Source organism: Odocoileus virginianus, chromosome 5 (assembly GCF_023699985.2).
Source record: "Odocoileus virginianus isolate 20LAN1187 ecotype Illinois chromosome 5, Ovbor_1.2, whole genome shotgun sequence".
Lineage (NCBI taxonomy): Eukaryota > Metazoa > Chordata > Mammalia > Artiodactyla > Cervidae > Odocoileus > Odocoileus virginianus.
Genome location: NC_069678.1, coordinates 14340706 through 14361311, shown reverse-complemented (window position 1 = coordinate 14361311; position 20606 = coordinate 14340706).

Genomic DNA, 20606 nt, shown 5'->3' with positions numbered 1-20606 from the left:
TCTTGGGGCCGCTCAAGACAGGGTCAGGGAAAGGCCTCCTTGGCTTCTATCCATAGACCATGTCCTGTCTCACGCTCCATGGAGCTCCTGCACTGTGCCTGAGTGAAGGCGAGACCATCCCAAACCACCAGGACAAGGATTCTGAGCCCAACCTGCCCTGAGCTGACCGGGTTATCTCCTCACTCACTTGGCAAGACCCCCATCCCGTAAGACAGAGCAGTACCCCCTCAGGTCTGGCTGAGGACAGACTGTCCTCTTGGAGGCAAAGTGACTTCTAGGACACCCCAGGGGAGAGGGCAGTGGCAACGTTTGTTCAACTTACCCTGATAAGAGCTCCAGTCACGTGGAGATGGTGAAGGTGGAGACTTGAATGGACACATTTCAGAAGGGGATGGAGCAGAGTGGGCCTGAGCCCACGACCTGGATCCAGGGGTCCTGCCCACCTGCTCTGAAGCAGTCCCTTCTTTCTCTTCTCTATCTGCCATAGACTCACTGGAATCAGATTCAGTTCTGAGTTCAAAGATCCTCAAGGCAGCAAGGGGACCAAGAGGCTGTCTGATCCATCTCCTCGTCCAGTGCAGAAGACACTTTAATACTTTGGCCAAAAAGTTCATCTGAGTTTTTGTACCATCTTATGGAAAAGTCTGAATGAACTTTTTGGCCAACCTAGTAGAATCCCTAACTAGTCATTGTCTGATGGTTAAACACTTCTGGTGGTGGGCAGCTTATTACCCAGATGGCACAAGTTCAAGGAATGTTAGAGCCACCACACATACAAAAAAAAAAAAAGGAAAATTTAAAGTCAAACTGTGCATTGTCAGCCCACTGCTTTGTTAGAAATGCCTTCCTGAAGACTTCCTCACTCTAAAAGTCATCATTTGTTTCCACGTCCTGTTCCTAGCACAGAAATATAATTCGCTGCTCCATATAGTTGCTCCAAATAGCTGCAGAGCCACAGGGACTGGTAGTCACCTCACTTCAAGACCAGATAAATAGTGAATTTATTCAAGAAGAGGCTATTTAAATCACCAGTGATTGTGCAGTTCTGCCTCAGGCCACTAGGTGTCGCTGACATCGCACATGACAGACATTACTTGCGCTTAGGCTGAGAATCAGATCTCTTTTAAAAGTCACCACGCACAAAAATAAATAAATAAATAAATAAAAGTCACCACGCACACTTTGAACTGCAATTTTCACAAACTTATTTCATTACTACATTACTCAAAGATATACAAATAAAAAATCTATACACCATATGGCTACTTCATAAAAATAAAAAATTTAAGTATAAAATAGAAATGGAGCAATAGAATTCAACATAAATTTAACGTGGTGGATAGTGTCATCCTGTCAGAACTAAGTTGGTAATTTCTAATTTAATTGGACTAATGTGCATTCACATTTTGGGGGGGGGGGGGTCTACTGTTTATGGACTTGAGTCTACAAATACAATAAAGTGAAGTCGCTCAGTCATGTCCGATTCTTTGTGACCCCATGGACTGTAGCCTGCCAGGCTCCTCCGTCCATAGGATTCTCTAGGAAAAAATACTGGAGTGGGTTGTCATTTCCTTCTCCAGGGGATCTTCGCCATCCAGGGATCCAACCCAGGTCTCGCGGATTGCAGGCAGACCTTTTACTGTCTGAGCCACCAGGGAAACTAACACTTTAGGGAACAAACACGATGGATCATCATTAAAATCACTTTCAAAATTCTTACATAAAAGTGTACTCATTTTAAACTATCAACCCATTCTTTGATGAGCCAATAATTTGAAGAATGCAATCTCATTAATTGAATGTACTCATATCCCATTCTACACAATCTTTTGCAGTTTTAATTCATTATAATGCTAATTATTTTTGAAATATCCTCCTAAAAGAGTTATACATAAATATAAACCGTTACAAGTACTATTAACATTTTCCTTGTGCTTCTCAGCCAGTGAGAGCTGGTCAGACCCTGGGCAGCAAAAACTACCAGACCCCCTCCATCCTTTCTGATAGTCCCACGATATGCAGATGCATAGCTGCTTCACCCCTGCTCTGGAGGTCCTTCTATCCCCAAGGCCCCACCATAGCTGCCTCCACCAACTTTTGTTTCAAACACCACTGACCCCAGAGCTACGAGCCTCTGCAGCTGGTCTCATCTGTGAGGCCAAGTATCTGGGATCCTCTCCTACCTTGACTCAGCTCAGCTCAACAGCCTTAGTTCTGGGCCTTCAGAAGCAGGGTCTGAAAGGGGACTAGGCAGAACTGCATCAAATGCTGGGAAATCAACTGAAAAGTTAGGAATCCACGAGAGGGGTCCACTCACTCCCAGTCTCTGAAAATTAAAGGATAAGGAGAGTAGCCCCATCACCTCACCTGAGCTATTAGTTCTTTCCCATGGTGCTGCTGTACATGTGAGGATGTGTCCAAGCATCTGTTGAAAAAAGTTTCCGAACTTCCCATTGTAGCTTCAACATTCTTGCTGAACTTTTGCATTGGGAATTCATCTGCACCAACACAGATGAACTTCTCAAGTGTGAGAAAATGCTTAATTCCAAGTGAACCCAAATATCAGCCCTGAAACAGACAAAATAGCCTGCTGTATCCTGTACAGAAAAAAAAAAAAAAAACTTTGTAACTTCTGCAAAGCTCTTCATTCTCACCCAAGAATTTCTCCCAAAGGGGGTTTTCAATGAGCAATGTTTGCCAGCATACTGTTTTCTCCAAGCTTGGCTCCTAGAGATAATGGTATTAGTAATGATGGCTACCAGAGTGGTTGGGTCATGTGGAAATGGAAAGACACACATACATACAAAAACTCAAAGGGTCACTCCTCTCATCAGGAAATAGAACCAGCATAAAAACCCAGGTGGCACTGGTGGTAAAGAACCTGCCTGCCAATACAGGAAACATAAGAGACTTGTTCGACCCCTGGGGTCAGGAAGATCCCCTGGAGGAGGGCATGGCAACCCACTCCAGTATTCTTGCCTGGAGAATCCCATGGACAGAGGAGCCTGGAGGGCTGCAGTCCACAGGGTAACAAACAGTCAGACATGGCTGAAGTGACTTAGCACATAGAAGCCCAGGGTACTGGCTTGAAATGCAAGTGTTTCTAGCAAATTCAGAGAAAAACCACAGAGACTAAGGTCTCAGAATGGTTCCCATGTATAACCCCGTTTCAGCAACTGAGTAGCTATGCAAACACCACCACCTGGCCCTAACATTTAGGTTCTAAGGGGAAGATCCAAACAGAAACGGGGCACAGCCTTACTCATAATATATGGAGGCAAATACCAGACCCAAATGTCCCCACTCCAACCCAAGAGGTAAAAACCTGAGTGAATCTAACACACAGTTGCAGAAAAGTTAATACTTTTCTCTACAAAACACAAGAAAATCTTGTATGTTTAAAATCAGTGACTTTTACTCTATGTAAATTACATCTCAATAAAGACTGGGTCAGCCCTGAAAAGTGAACCTTACTCCCTCTTACCCCTAAGCCTCCTGTTTCTTCCAAATCCCACCTTCATCCTACTAGAACTGGTCACTGGCATCCTTTACTTCGCCTTTGAAGCATGTATTATTTGTAATTAAGGACAGGTGTATGTCTTTACCACGAGGTTCTCCCTTCAGCTGTATGCTCCATGGATGATGCTTGTTGATGATGGATGAGCCCAGGATGCTACCTCTCTGTCCTTAGAAGGTGAAAAGAAGAGGACTCTGAATAAATACTGGTTTGGCATTTGGGTCAGTTTCCAGTGCAGTCTGTATTTGTGCTTGAGACTCAGGGCTTCTAAGCATGCTTTTGGAATTCAACAAATTCTGTTTGCCTTCAAAGGATGTATTCATTCACACATTTACTCAAATGTATACAGTGAGGTAGCCACTACCACAATCAATAAAGCTGTTTCAACCACTTCAAAACTTCCTGTATCCCTTTGCAATCAATCCCCTTCCTCTGGATCCCATTTGATCCAGGCCACACTGATCTACTTTCCGACACTCTAATTTTATCCTTTCTTAGAGTTTATGTAAATGGAATCTTAAAGTATGTAGTCTTTTGTGTCTGAGTTCTTTCATTTAGCACTAAGCACTGAAGAGTCCACCATGATTTTGTGTGTATTGGTTGTTCATTTTTTTGTTGCTGTGAGGTATTCCATTGTATGAATGTACCACAATGTGATTATTAATTTACCAACTGATAGACACATGGGTTGCTTCCAGATTTTGACTGTTAGCAATAAAGACACTATGGCTTCCCTGGTGGCTCAGAGGGCAAAGCTTCTGCCTGCAATGGAGGAGACCCAGATTCAATCCTTACATCGGGAAAATTCCCTGGAGGAGGAAATGGCAACCCACTCCAGTATTCCTGATTGGGAAATTCCATGGACAGAGGAGCCTAGCAGGCTGCAGTGCATGGGGTCACAAAGAGTCAGACGTGACTGAGCAGCTAAGGCAACTAACACAACAAAGACACTAAGAAGATGCCTGTCTTGGTGTAGACATGTTTTCTCAAAACTAGAACTAGGGTGAGGCAAGGAAGACACCTAAAGTACAAAATTTAAGGAGATACCAACTTTCAGGTCCTCCAAGTCAACCCTGGGAATTAAATTTTGCTTTCTGGGTACCTATATTGTGTTACCTAATCTCATCCTTGCTTTTCATTTTTTTAGTACTGTTGAGTCAATATTTGAGTAGAACAGTGACTTATATGATAAGTGTACATTTAAAATGATAAGAAATTGCCAAATTCCCAGAGTGGATGTGCCATCTTCAGTACCTCCAGCAATGTGTAAAAATTCTGGTTGCTCCAAATCCTTCCCAACAATTGGCATTTTTGGTCTTCTTGTGTTAGCCACGGTAAGTTTGTTTAATGTGTGATTTTAGTTTGCATTTCTCTAATAATTAATGATGTAAGCACTTTTTCCACCTTGCATGTGCTTCTTTGCAATTTTCCTTCAGTGAAGTGTCTTTCAAATTATTCATTCATTTTCAGAAGTTGTTCACCAATGGCTTCCTTGCTTGTCATTAATCTTTCATTTTTGTCAGTTGTTCTGCCAGATTTGGACTCTGTTCTTTAAGCCTATCTGGCTTCAGCTTTTTACCAACAAGCTGTACAACATTGGGGTATGAATTCAGTTTTTTTTAAAAAGATTCACAGGTCTGATTTTTTGGTATCTTTATCTGTCAGAAACAGATTTTTCTCTGCTATATACCTACTTTTCTATGGTCTCCCTCTTATATGTCTAGCTGCCACCCAGGGATTTAGACAATTTGTTTTGTAACTTGGATCTCATGTCTTTTAGATTGTCACGCTTCCAGATTTTTTTCCCTTTAAACTTCCAGGTACTGACAATCCTGAACTCTGATCTCCAGTACCTTTAGCTGGAAGGACTGTGGTTTCTCAATTTTTGTGATCCATAACCATAACTGGGGCATGGGGCTGCGGGGTCGTGTGGCAGTGCCCTTGAGGGTGAAGAAGGAATTCATAGGGCCTGGACTCCATCTGAGGCCTGCCCTGCTGATCATGCTCGGCCACCCCTCCAGTGGACTCGGAACTCTCTGCTTAGTGCCTATGGGAATGACAATGGAAGGATAAGACCCCCTTCGGGCAGGGGAACCTTGAATATCGTATCCAGGTTTCTCATCGCCTAAGAGAAAACAGACACTAATCACCCCTGCCTCGCTCAGACAGTATCTATTGGAATGTAACCACAGGTTTATCAGTTATTAACTGGTTGGAATGTAACCACGGGTTTATTGATTATTAACTGTTTGAACACATAACATGTGAATGATGGGGTTATTGTGATTGTATTTACCCTTCCTTTGTAAGCATCAAGGAATTTGGGGTGGTGGGTTCAGACACATATACATGGGGTATAAAAGATTTTTCACAAATGCTGGTTGGGGTCCTTGCCTAAGAGGAGACTCTGCCTTGGGCCCGCCGGTGTAATAAACTGCACCGCACTATCTGCATTGTCTTCTGAGTGAGTTTGTTTCCTGGAAAGCGTTGCTATAACAGGGGCGCCTCTCCCGACTGTGATGACAAGTTTAAATTACAATGAAGTAATCATAATTCACACAAAAATGGAGTTAGGTAGCATTTGAGGATCTGGTCTCAGACATGTTTCTGCACTACTAAGAACCTGAACTTTCTTCGAACTGTACCAGACCCAAGGACACCACCAGGACATTCAGAATATCTGCCAGATGCAACCTTATGGTCTTAAGATCTCCCCTAGTAACCATGCAAACTTTTCAGACCTCAATCAGTCCTTACTTAACCAGCACCCTTACTTCTTGCCAACTTTGATTATAATTCTTGAGAACTCTTGTAACTAACTAAATATAACCTTGAAGGTTTTGACTTCATAAACCTCCCCCATTTGTTGTTCCATGGAACATAAATTCAAGTACTTCTTTTTTTGTGTATATTTCTTTAAATAACTTTTTTCTTTTGCATTATGGTTTATTACAGGATACTGAATATAGCTCCCTGTGATAGGATCTTGTTGTTTATCCATTCTCTATATAATAGTTTGCTTCTGCTGGTCCCAAACTCCCAATCCATCCCTCCCCTCAGCCCCTCCCCTTTGGCAACCACAAATTTATTCTCTAAGTTTGTTTGTTTCTGTTTTGTAGATAAGTTTATTTGTGTCATATTTTAGATTCCATATGTAAGGGATATCATATACTATTTATCTTTATCTTTCTGACTTACTTCACTTAGAAAGATAATCTCTAGGTCCCTCCATGTTGCTGTAAGTAGCATTATTTCATCCTTTATTATGCTAAGTAGAATATATATATATACCAGATCTTTTTATCCACTCATCTGTTGACAGACATTTAGGTTGTTTCCGTGTTTTGGCTTTTGTGAATAGTGCTGTTGTGAGCATAAGGGTGTGTGCAGGTATGTAGCTATAATAGCCATTTTCTTTTTCTGCTTCACTTGCTACTTCCTCTTCTTATGTTCCCTATCTTTCCACTTCTTTCTCTCCCTCATCCATTCCTTGCCCTTTCCTCCTCCAAGTCCTCCTTTCTGGGCTAGAGGTTAAAGGCACAACAGTTTCGAAGCAACCCAGATGCCCATCAGCAGACGAATGGATGAGGAAGCTGTGGTACATATACACCATGGAATATTACTCAGCCATTAAAAAGAATTCATTTGAATCAGTTCTATTGAGATGGATGAAACTGGAGCCCATTATACAGAGCGAAGTAAGCCAGAAAGATAAAGACCAATACAGTATACTAACACATATATATGGACTTTAGAAAGATGGTAACGATAACCCTATATGCAAAACAGAAAAAGAGACTCAGATGTATGGAACAGACTTGTGGACTCTGGGAGAAGGCGAGGGTGGGATGTTTCAGGAGAACAGCATTGAAATATGTATATTATCTAGGGTGAAATGGATAACCAGCTCAGGTTGGGTACATGAGACAAGTGCTCGGGCCTGGTGCACTGGGAAGACCCAGAGGGATTGGGTGGAGAGGGAGGTGGGAGGGGGGACTGGGATGGGGAATACATGTAAATCCATGGCTGATTCATATCAATGTATAACAAAAACTACTGTAATGATGTAAAGTAATTAGCCTCCAACTAATAAAAATTAAAAAAAAGAAAAAAAAAAAAAGGCACAACAGTTTCAAGCACTTCTTGAATCTGTGTTTCCTAGGCTGCAGTCCTAACAAGTCCCCAATAAATACCTTTTTATTTCAATCAGATATCTGTTTCTAAAGTTTTGGTTAACAACTCTTTCACAGTTTCTTTCTCTATCAGCCCAGCCCCAGAGTCTTGGTTTGAGGCTCTGAAGAGTTCGAAGCATTCAGACCCCAGGTTAGGCAGCTGCCAACACAGAAGGGAAAGGTCCATATAGAACTCTTAGGAGAGGGCTTGGTACCTAATAAGGGTTAGTAAGTGTTAGCTATCATTACAGCTAATCCTCCCAAATCCTCCAAGAGTTTATCATCCCCATATTGTTGTTGTGGAAACAAAGGCTCAGAGGTGAAGTAACTTGTCCAAGTCCCCCAGCCAGTCACTGGTGAGCAGAACTTCGTCCTTTCCATGAAGGAAGCACAGAAACATTCCAGGCTGCCTTCCTCATGTCCCCAGTGGAAATGCAGCTCTCCGACTCCAAAGCTCTTAGGGCTTCCAGTATAGAACTTATTACATATATATGTGTTAGTATACTGTAATGGTCTTTATCTTTCTGGCTTACTTCGCTCTGTATAATGGGCTCCAGTTTCATCCATCTCATTAGAACTGATTCATATGAATTCTTTTTAATGGCTGAGTAATATTCCATGGTGTATATGAACCACAGCTTCCTCATCCATTCATCTGCTGATGGGCATCTAGGTTGCTTCCATGTCCTGGTTATTATAAACAGTGCTGCGATGAACATTGGGGTGCACGTGTCTATTTCAGATCTGGTTTCCTTGGTGTGTATGCCCAGAAGTGGGATTGCTTGGGTTCCCTTTTCTCCACACCCTATCCAGCATTTATTGCTTGTAGACCATTACAGTATACTAACACATATATATGGACTTTAAAAAGAGGGTAACGATAACCCTATATGCAAAACAGAAAAAGAGACTCAGATGTGTAGAACAGACTTGTGGACTCTGGGAGAAGGCGAGGGTGGGATGTTTCAAGAGAACAGCATTGAAACATGTATATTATATACGGTGAAACAGATAACCAGCCCAGGTTGGGTACATGAGATAAGTGCTCGGGCCTGGTGCACTGGGAAGACCCAGAGGGATCGGGTGGAGAGGGAGGTGGGAGGGGGGACTGGGATGGGGAATACATGTAAATCCATAGCTAATTCATTTCAATGTATAACAAAAACTACTGTAATGATGTAAAGTAATTAGCCTCCAACTAATAAAAATAAATGGAAAAAAAAAAAAAGAACTTATTACAGTGCGACTAACACTGCGGTGACGCCCTTGAGGCCAAGACTGCTGCCTTACTCATCTTTTGTGACCTGGGTTGGAGCTCTTAAAAAGGCAGGGCTGGATGTGAGCCTGCATCTGGGCTGTTAGAGGAAGGAATGAAGATGACTTCAGGTTTCCAGCCTCAGTGAGTGGGAGAAGGGTGGACCAGTTGGCCAAGACCCGGAAGTTGGGAGAAGCTGATGGTTTGGATTTGAGAAGAAAGTGGGGAAAGGAGAGATATAAGGTTAGGTTTGGGCAGATTGTGATGGAGAGACAGGGACCCTTTAATTAGGATTTGGACCTGTAAAAATCCACGGGTGGCTCCCCACCCACTCTCCACATGGATTGGCTTGTGACCTGATGTCAAGGTCCCTGCCCTGGACTCCTTACAAATGGGCGACATGAGGCACACTCAGGAAACCACAGTGTTTAGAACACTTATGCAGCCACCTTTCAGAGCCCAGAAAAGGGTTTCTGGCCATTGTGGTAGGGGATGAGGAACCCTGGAATGCCAGGGATGGGGGAGGTCAGTCTAGGAGGAGGAGGAGGAGGAGGAGGCTCAGGTTTGGTCAGGAGGGGCAGTTAGCTGCAAAGGAGGGAGGGGTGGGGTGCTCACTGCAGGGAAGATTCTGGGCCTGGTCCCAGCAGGGGAACTGGGGGAGGAACATACCACAGCTGTTGTGAGGGTGCCCGAATGAGATCTCTAGGGAAACAGGACGAGAATAACCACTGTAATGCCCAGCACCACCCTCTGCATGCTGCGTTCTCTTCTGCGGGGGCTTGGCTTTCTGCCACGTGGAAACCCCTCACTCTTACTACCTCCTTCCTCCCTTCCCTATCTTCCCACAGGACCGCCAGTGTGGGAGAGTGGGCCTTGCCAGCTGTCTCCTCCCCACCTCAGCCCATCACGATCAGATCCCCTCCTCCTAGGCCTGACCGGCAAACCAGGCACCCACCTCTCCTGTCTCCTGGCTGCCCCCCTCCACTGTGCCCGCAGCCCTCACCCTCTCTCCTGAGCAGGATGACAGTGACACAGCCTGATACCCAGAAGTGAAGGTGTCCCCTCTCCCTCCTTCCGGGGCTTCTGGCCCTGCTCCCCGGTCTCCCCAGCTCCTCTCTCACCCCGCTCTCCGTCCTTGGCAGGCCCCAGCCCTGCCCCCCGCGTGCCCTCAGCTCTCCGCCTGCCTGGCACTCCCTCTGCTGTGGGAGGGCCCAGCAGCTCCCTGCCGTGGCCTGGCCGCTGGGAGCCCCTGTGGGGCAGGGGAAGCTCGGCTCCTGGGATTTCCCCGGCCTCTGGCCAGCAGGAAGTCTGCCCTTGGAGAGGGAACCTTGCTCTTGGCCTCAGGGCAGCTACTCAGCCAGACCAAAGTTCAGGGGAGGTGCCTGGGGACTCCCGCTGATCTCTACTCTTCAGGTTCGGGGTTCAGGCCTCAGAGGCCCAGAGAGCAGCCCCATCAGGGTGGGGACCGGACGCAGGCACTGGAGGGCGGTGGGGGGAGACCCTCATCAGCCCAAGCTGGCTTCGGTCTCCCAGGCTGCGGAGCAGTGGGGAGGGGGCTCCCTGGACGTCTCTCCTCTCCGGGCTGGCTGTGTGTGCCAGGCGGGTGCGGCCTGGGCACAGAGCCCTGATAAGGGGCCGCAACCCCGCCGCCCCAGCCCCGTGGGCTCCTGGTGGCCCGGAGCACAGCGGCGTGCGCGCAGAGTCCGCCCCGCGCTTGTCCTGGTCCTGACACTTCCAGGAACCAGAGGCAGGAAAGGAGGCGTCTGGAAGCCTTTCTCTGGTGCCTCAGTCTCCCTCCCGGGGCTGTGGCTGATGGAAGGGGATAAACCCTGCGAGTGAGGTTAGGGGGAGAGGCAGCCTCCTTTCCCAGGGGCTCTGGCCGGCAGAGCCCCCCCTCTCCTCTCGGAATCTCTCTTCAGCCCTTGCTCCCAGGTTGCCCTGTTCCCTGGCTCCAAATGAGCCCCCGGGGACCCCTCAGCAGCAAACACAACAGGGAAAGAGCAAGAGCCAGCCCCGGGGGAGCAGGGTGGACGACTCGGGTGACTGTGCACACTCCACCCCGCCCGCCCCTCCGCGTCCCCCACTCCTCCGCCCCTCAAACCCGGGGGGCGGGGGCGGCGTGCCCTTTCCAGAGCTCTTCTTCAGGCCGGGCGGTCTCAGCCCGCAGCCCGGGCAGAGGTAGGAGCGGGAGGGGAAGGCGGAGAGAGAGAAGGAGGTGACCAGGCGGGCGAGCCTGGGGGGAAGGAACCACCGCGGGGCCGGCGCTGGGGTCAGAGTCAGGCGGGGCAGTCCTGAGGGCCGAGACCGGGGAGTTTCCAGGGATGAAGGGAGAAGCGACGCGCTGGGCCGGCGCCCAGCACACAGGGGCTTATTAACGTAAGTAGAAGGAACCAGTGTACCGTGGAAGGGGGTCTGTGGTAGGGGCAGACAGATCTACCTCAAACAGCTCACGTTTCATGCAGAGATGTGGTTGTGCTACTGACAATAAAATGGGGTTTCATTGAAAGGATCACATTTCTGATGAGCTACCATAGGTGAAAAGTAGAGAGGAAGGGGAGGGCTCATGGGAAGAACAGAACATAGCTTGTTCTGCACACACTGTACCACAAGCTGGCATTCAGTTTACCTACATCAGCAATTCCCAGTGTGCTCCATCAATGTGCTCCAGACCATCAGTTCTGAGAAATGCTTCCCAAGAAAGGAGATGGGGCACAAATTCAAACACACACAAAAAAAGGAAAATGTACAGACTGGTACCTTCTGAGATATTCACAATCCCTGTGGTAATAATCCTTGTGGGAACAATCAGTTTAAATTTAAACAGATTAAATTCTTTAATCTGTCATGTCACAACGTACATAACCATGGGTTTCCATGTTCCTTCTTATTTTTTTCAAGCAAAAGCCTTCCTGAGCTTTACTAAATTATTGTCTGAGTCAAGTTATAACATGCTTTGGAAAATGCCAACTTACAAGGTAAAGTTTAACTCCGAGCATGATATCCAAGTCTAATCTCAAACATGCCCGACATTTCACTCATTCCATGCAGTTCCCTATTTGCTCACAGGTCTTTTAGCTTCTCCTCCCACCTAGCTCCCCATGTCTGAATTTCTTGTTGCTGTTGTGGATCAGTTACTCAGTCATGGCCAACTCTTTGCGACCCCATGGACTGTAGCACACCAGGCTTACCTGTCCTTCACTATCTTCCGGAGTTTACTCAAACTCACGTCCACTGAATCAGTGATGCCATCAAACCATCTCATCCCCTGTTGCACCCTTTTCCTCCTGCTCTCCATCTTTCCCAGCATAAAGGTCTTTTCTAGTGAGTCGGCTCTTCTCATCAGGTGGCCAAAGTATTGGAGCTTCAGCTTCAGCATCAGTCCTTCCAACCAATATTCAGAGTTGATTTCCTTAGGATTGACTAGTTTGATTTCCTTGCTGTCCAAGGAACTCTCAAGAATCTTCTTCACCACCAAGTTCTTCAGCACTCAGCCTCCTTAATGATCCAACTCTCACATCCATACATGACTACTGGAAAAATCACAGCTTCATCTATACAGACCTTTGTTTGCAAAGTGATGTCTCTGCTTTCTAATACACAGTCTAGGTTTGTCATATCTTTTCTTCCAAGGAGCCAGTATCTTTCAGTTCAGTTCAGTTCAGTCTCTCAGTCATGTCCTACTCTTTGTAACCCCATGGGCTGCAACACACCAGGCCTCCCTGTCCATCAAACTCATGTCCATTGAGTCAGTAATGCCATCCAACCATCTTATCCTCTGTCATCCCCTCCTCCTCCTGCCTTCAACATTTCCCAGCAGCAGGGTCTTTTCAAATGAATCACCTCTTCACATCAGGTGGCCAAAGTATTGGAATTTCAGCTTCAACATCAGTCCTTCCAATGAACATTCAGGACTGATTTCCTTTAGGATGGACTGGTTGGATCTCCTTGCAGTCCAAGGGACTCTCAAGAGTCTTCTCCAACACCACAGTTCAAAAGCATCAATTCTTTGGCCCTCAGTTTTCTTTATAGTCCAACTCTCATATCCATACATGACTACTGGAAAAATCTTAGCCTTGACTAGATGGATCTTTGTTGGCAAAGTAATGTCTCTGCCTTTTAATATGCTTTCTAGGTTGGTCATAACTTTTCTTCCAAGGAGTAAGCATCTTTTAATTTCATGACTGCAATCACCATCTGCAGTGATTTTGGAGACCAAAAAAAAATAAATAAATAAAGTTTCTCACTGTTTCCACTGTTTCTCCATCTATTTGGCATGAAGTGATGGGACTGGATGCCATGATCTTTGTTTTCTGAATGTTGAGCTTTAAGCCAACATTTTCACTCTCCTCTTTCACTTTCATCAAGAAGCTCTTTAGTTCTTCTTCACTTTCTGCCATAAGGGTGGTGTCATCTGCATATCTGAGGTTATTGATATTTCTCCTGACAATCTTGATTCCAGCTTGTGCTTCATCCAGCCTGGCATTTCTCATGATGTACTCTGCATACAAGTTAAATAAGCACGGTGACAATATGCAGCCTTGACGTACTCCTTTTCCTATTTGGAACCAGTCTGTTGTTCCATGTCCAGTTCTAACTGTTGCTTCCTGACCTGCATACAGGTTTCTAAAGAAACAGGTCAGGCAGTCTGGTATTCCCATCTCTTCCAGAATTTTCCACAGTTTATTGTGATCCACACAGTCAAAGGCTTTGGCATAGTCAATAAAGCAGAAATAGATGTTTTTCTGGATCTCTCATGCTTTTTTGATGGTCCAGCGGATGTTGGCAATTTGATCTCTGGTTCCTCTGCCTTTTCTAAATCTAGCTTAAACATTTAGAAGTTCACGGTTCACGTATTGCTGAAGCTTGGCTTGGAGAATTTTGAGCATTACTTTACTAGCATGTGAGATGAGTGCAATTGTGCGATAGTTTGAGCAGTCTTTGGCATTGCCTTTCTTTGGGATTGGAATGAAAACTGACCTTTTCCTGTCCTGTGGCCACTGCTGAGTTTTCCAAATTTTCTGCATATTGAGTGCAGCACTTTCACAGCATCATCTTTCAGGATTTGAAATAGCTCAACTGGAATTCCATCACATCCACTAGCTTTTGTTCGTAGTGATGCTTCCTAAGGCCCACTTGACTTCACATTCCAGAATGTCTGGCTCTAGGTGAGTGATCACACCATCGTGATTATCTGGGTCATGAAGATCTTTTTTGTATAGTTCTTCTGTGTGTTCTTGCTACCTTTTCTTACTATCTTCTGCTTCTGTTAGGTCCATACCATTTCTGCCCTTTATTGAGCCGATCTTTGCATGAAATATTCCCTTAGTATCTCTAATTTTCTTGAAGAGATCTCTAGTCTTTCTCATTTTATGGTTTTCCTCTATTTCTTTGCACTGATCACTGAGGAAGGTTTTCTTATCTCTCCTTGCTCTTCTTTGGAACTCTGCATTTAGATGGGTATATCTTTCCTTTTCTCCTTTGCTTTTGGATTCTCTTTTTTCACAGCTATTTGTAAGGCCTCCTCAGACAGCCATTTTGCCTTTTTGCATTTCTTTTTCTAGGGGATGGTCTTGCTCCCTGTCTCCTGTTTAATATCAGGAACCTCTGTCCATAGTTCATCAGGCACTCTGTCTCTCAGATCTAGTCCCTTAAATCTATTTCTCACTTCTGCTGTATAATCATTAGGGATTTGATTTAGGCCATACCTGAATGGTCTGGTGGTTTTCTCTACTTTCTTCGATTTAAGTCTGAATTTGACAATACAGAGTATCTTTGGCCCAGCTCAAGTGCTCCTGTCCACATTCTGCCTGTGTGTGTTGTCCACCCTCCACCACTGTGTGTGTTCCATCCAGCACTGTGCCTCAGTTGCCTTGTTTTGTTTTGTCTGTGCCCCTCTGGACCTGCTCCTCTCAGGCAGATAGGAAGTATGCTCACTCTGCATCCCAAGTCTTGTCCCATGAGCTGCTTCACTGGTGCTTTACCAAAAGTTTTACTTTTGTTTTAGGTTTGAAGTATTCATTAACAAAACAAACTGCTTGTCACACACAATAAGCAATTTCAGTATATAATAGAGGATTAATGGACTTAATTTCAATATACAGTCAATGAAAGAAGAGAAATAGAAACAATAGAAAAAAGTAACAGCACATGCATCACAAAATTGGGCCAACAAACATGCAGACTTAGCTCTGGGAAGTCCCTCGTTAACAACAATCTGGAGTCCCAGTTGGGAAAAGGTCCCAGGTGATGCATCCATCCAGTGGACAACATTACAAACTGCAGTTTATGAGTTTGCTCAGCTTATAATCCCAGGCTGCAAACTGATACCATTATCAGTTTGAGAGCAAAAAATATAGCTCTGATTTTACCTTAATCTTTTTACAATGCTGTTTTTTTCACATTGTGAACCATAGGATTTTGTTAGACTCTGCAGGGTTGTTCAGACCTCCAGGGTCTAAAGAAGTCCAAGACCACTCCCTTTCTTATCTAAAGTGCCACCTGACTTGCTGTGCTTGCAGGCAGGCACAGAATCCCAGCAGTGTCCCGGCAGGTCAGAAACAAGTTAGAGGCCTGGTCTCCTGCTTCTGAAGCATGAACAAGATTCCTCCCGCAGGCGGAGCCAGACAGAAAGGATTCTGACAGCTCTGCATCTGTAGCCTGGGGACAGGACACCAGCTGTTCCCTCCAGTTACACCCTCCCCACTTGGTATCTTTAGTAGTTTCATCTCCATGGACACCTCTCTGCCTTCAAACTGCCAGCAGTCAGCATCCGAAACATGACTGGATCTCTCTAGTGAATAATTTTCAAAGATATGTATAAATAGTTCAAAAAGGAAAGATACAAGCACTTAATGGTCATTTGGGCACATGTTTAAACTTAATTGTAGTGGTAGAAATGCAAATGTAATGTGTATCAGGAACCATAAAATGTTCATGCCATCTGCTCTATTGCCCGTATCTGGGAATAAATCCTAAGGGAAAAACCCAAACATTGGAAACATTTTATGCTCCAAAGCTGTTCACAGTATTCTTTGTTAAAGACCTTTTTAGTTGTGAAAAACAATGCTGGAAGAACATAGCAATTAACGTATAGCTTAATGAATTATAAAGAAACATCCACATAAGCACCACATGTCACTAGATAGAATACCCCTGCACCCCAGGAATCCCTGTGTCTCCTACAAATCACAAGGTTCCCACCCCTAGAGATAAGCACTTCCTTGCTTTACTCCGGAGTTTGCCTACCTCGGTAGGCATACATGAACATGGTGAATTACTTCTCCTGTTTGGAGGGTTCACAAAAATGAATGCACAAAGTTTGTGTTTTCTCCTCTCTGGCTTCACCCAACATTAAAAGAGCCTTTATCTCAGGTCCCTTGAAGCCAGGTGCATGTATCTGTGCAGACCAGGTAGTTATGAACAGAACCAAACATTACATTACCAAACTATAACATTCTTCCATGTTATAGGATTGCATGGAAGAATGCATAGAAGCTCCTAGCACAATGCCCTGTACATGGTGTGGACTTAATACAGTTTTATTCTTACCTTCCCGCTATGACTTGGGTCTAACTGCAGATCGAAAGAGGATTCTGTCTGCTCCCACCCTCAGTACTTATCTGCTTCCTCTCCTGTTACCACTAATTTTTTTTTTTTCCCCACTAATTCTTACTAGCATCTCGAAACTGAGTTCTGTTGCCCTGGCCACCAGTGACAGAGCAGTCTCAGTGTTTTATCTTCTGCTGTTCACACAGCTCCCATCCTCTGAGAATTCCTTAGGATGTTCTAGGAATGGGACAAAGCCAACCCAGGTAGAACCGACCCCTCTGTCTCCCACTCCTCATTCTTCACTATATCCTTCATTTTAGCAATAGTTGTAGTGATTTAATGTAGTAATTATATTTACATGATTTAATTAAATCATTAAGTAGTAATGGTTTAATCTATTGCAGAGGAAAAAGGAAGAAAATTCTCAGGCTTTTTGGACATCTTTTTTAAAGAACTGGAGGCAAGAGAAAAAAAATCTGGAAAATGGAAACAGATGAATATTCAGGGTTGAAGCATAGGGATGGTGGGGAAGCAGGGAAGCTACCTGCTGGAGAAGGGCAGTGGTGGGCAGAGTGGAACCTGAAAAAATAGCTCTGGTGCCTTTGGTTTTCTGTCCTTTAAGAAAATCACTGTTGTGAACCCACTGCTCAGTTTCCAGGGTCTTGTGCCCTTTTGCAAAGTGGTTCTTTTGTGATTGTCACTATTGTATATCAGGTTTCAGGGGGAAAGTCCTTGAAAATTCCTATAGGATAGGGAGCAGGTTTTATCATGGAAACTTAGAGAAGTTGGCCAAGAAGAAAAGAGGAGTGACCCTGGCTCTCTAATCATCACTTGGAAAGGAGTGACCAGACCTCAACAATTTGCTCGACACACAGATGGGAGCTGTGCTCCAGAGGAAGGACTCAGATCCCAGGTCTTTCCCACTTCTTACAAGGCAAGGGGTGAAAGCAGCCTTGACAGTAAGGGGATAGAAAGTAAGAGCCTGCATTAAGTGCCAGAAATTTATAAGCATTTTCTGGGGTTGCAAGCAGCCTAGCACCAGTGTCTTGGGGGATGTGGGACATTTGTAAGCTCTCTGTCCCATGGATAGAGCTCAGGACCTCATGGGACATTGACTGTGGGTGCAGACTCTCCAACTGCAAGTTCAGGTTGTCACTGTGATTCTGACCAACTGGCTTAAATCAAAAGATCCCATGATCCTGTCCTTAAGTTCAATTAATTTGCTAGAGTATCTCACAAAATGCAGAGAAACATTTTACTTGGTAGGTTACCAGTTCACTACAAAAAGCCATAATTCAGGATCAGCCAGATGGAAGAGATGCATATCATACTTAATGATGAAAGACTGGATGATTTCCCCCTAAGGTCAAAAACAAGACAAGGATATCTACTCTCACCACTTCTATTCAACATTGTCCTAGAGGTTCTAGTTAGGGCAATTAAGCAAGAAATGGGAATATAAACCATCATAAGTAAAGAAGCAAAACTATCACAGTCTGCTGATAACATGATTTTCTACATAGAAAATCTTAAAGAATTCACTTAAAAGCTATTATAACTAATAAATGAGTTCAGGAAGGTCAGAGCATGCAAGTTTAATACACTTTTCTAAGGAACATAATATAGCCAAAATAATCCTGAGAAATAGGAGTAGGAGAACTCACACTTCCAGATTTCAAAAGTTATTAAAAAACAACAATAACAAAGATAACATGGTACTGGCACAAGGACAGACATAGATCAATGGAATAAATTGAGAGTCCAGGAAAAAAAAAATACAATGAACTAATTTTAACAAGGGTGCCACAACTATTCAACAAAAAATGAAAAACCTTTTCAACAAATAGTGCTAACAAATTGGATAGTTTTGTGCAAAAGAATGATGGTAGACCCTTACCTCACACCAAGTTGTTCTTAGTTGCTCAGTCTTGTCTGACTCTTTGCAACCCTTCGGACAATAGCCTGCCAGGCTCCTCTGCCCATGGGGATTCTCCAGGCAAGAATACTGGAGTGGGTTGTCATTCCCTCCTTCAGGGGATCTTCCCAATCCAGGAATCAAACCCAGGTCTCCCGCGTTGCAGGTGGATTCTTTACTGACTGAGCCACCAGCAGAGCCCACACGAATGTTTATAGCAACATTAGTCATAATAACTAAAAGGTAGAAACAACTCAAATATCAAACAGTGGATAAATTGATAAACAAAATGTTACACACACACACTCTGTTCCTCACACACACACAGACACATACACACACACCTTGTCACTGCTACCCATCATCTCTAAGTCCTAGAAACTCTGGAATTGTGGGGGAGGGCAAGGCAACCTAAACAATTCAACACAGCGAATATAACCACCCTAAATGAAGAATGGGGCTTCCCAGGCGGCTGGGTAATAAAAATCTGCCTGCCTAGCAGGAGACATGAGTTCAGTCCTCAGACCAGGAAAATCACCCAGAGAAGGAAGTGACAACCCACTCCAATATTTTTGCCTGGGAAATCCCATGAACAGAGGAGCCTGGTGGGCTACAATCCATAGGGTTGCAAAGAGTCAGACATGACTGAGTGACTAAACAATGACGAATGAAGAATGAGGAGGTGGACCCCTCTGTTTGTGGCTCTACATACTGTAGGAGGGGAGGTGCATCCTGTTTGGACAAGGACAGGTCTCTCTGGCTGAGTTCTTTACAGACACTTCTGTGATGCCTTTCATAGTCCTTGAGTGGTGGCTTCATTTCAGCTGGAACAAAGCAGCTTCTTTATGGAGGAGTTATAGAGGAAATCAATCATTCAGATATATTTTTAAAAGTACATTCTCACTGAATACATTTGCTTAAAGTTATCACATCATCTGAAAAAGAAATTTCTTAATCAATTAAGCTTACTACTCTTGAATGTGTAATTCCTGCCAGTATACACTTTAAATACTCTCTTCCAAATAATTTTCAAGTAGCCATTAGTCTTATCTGGAGAAGGCGATGGCAACTCACTCCAGTACTCTTGCCTGGAAAATCCCATGGACAGGGGAGCCTGGTAGGCTGCAGTCCATGGGGTCTCAAAGAGTTGGACATGACTGAGCAACTTCCCTTTCACTTTTCACTTTCATGCATTGGAGAAGGAAATGGCAACCCACTCCAGTGTTCTTGCCTGGAGGATTCCAGGGACAGGGGAGCCTGGTGGGCTGCCGTCTATGGGGTCGCACAGAGTTGGACATGACTAAAGTGACTTAGCAGCAGCAGCATTAGTCTTATCAAAAGACTTCAAAAAATTTATTTCTTGAGGAAGCATGTGGACTCCTTTTGCTGATGTCACACTGACTACAAGAGGACATTTCCAGCCCTTTCCCAGCAAAATATTTTCTTAATTGTTGCTGGAGGTACAATGGTAAGCAGAAAAGACAGGGACTCACAGTAGCATAAATGAAGAAAAGAAAATCTAAACTGAAGAAGAATGCAGTGATATGACAAATTTTAAGATGGATTTTGATGTGAAAGTCAAGTGAAGTCTCAAGAGAGTTATGATTTATAATGTACATTTTAAATTTGCTTTATAGGTTACAAACATTTATAGAAAAATTTCTGCTTCACATCCACTGAGTATTCAACAAAAACCAGGTTTAACTTCTAGCAGAAAATTCAATTTCAGAAATTATGGGTTTTGGCATTGGAAATGAAGGAAGTTCAATCCACCTAGTTCATCTTCTATTAAAAGGGGAATTGTTTGCACTTTCTATAGCAGGTAAGAGTCTCTTCCTTTAGGTGCAGAAAGTGGGTTTGACATCACAAGGGTTTTTTGCTATACTTTCCCTTAAATCCTCCTTAGGCTTGTGCTGAGGAAGAAAGGGCTTTTCTTGGCTCTCTATCCCCCTTTCCCATGGCCCCAGAATCTGTGTCCCTTACTTCTTGGTGGTGATCAGTTGCAGGGTTTCCTATGTGCCTTTGTGAAGACAGGAAACCCAGAGAAGGTTCCTTGGAGACTGAGTGCCACAATCTCTGATCCACCTTACCCAGCCCTCTGCCAAGGGCCCTGGGGCAGCCTTGTGATTGAACATGGTTCTCAGACCCACAACAATCTCCCTTCTCACTGTCTTGTTTAATCTACTGCTGTCAACCAAG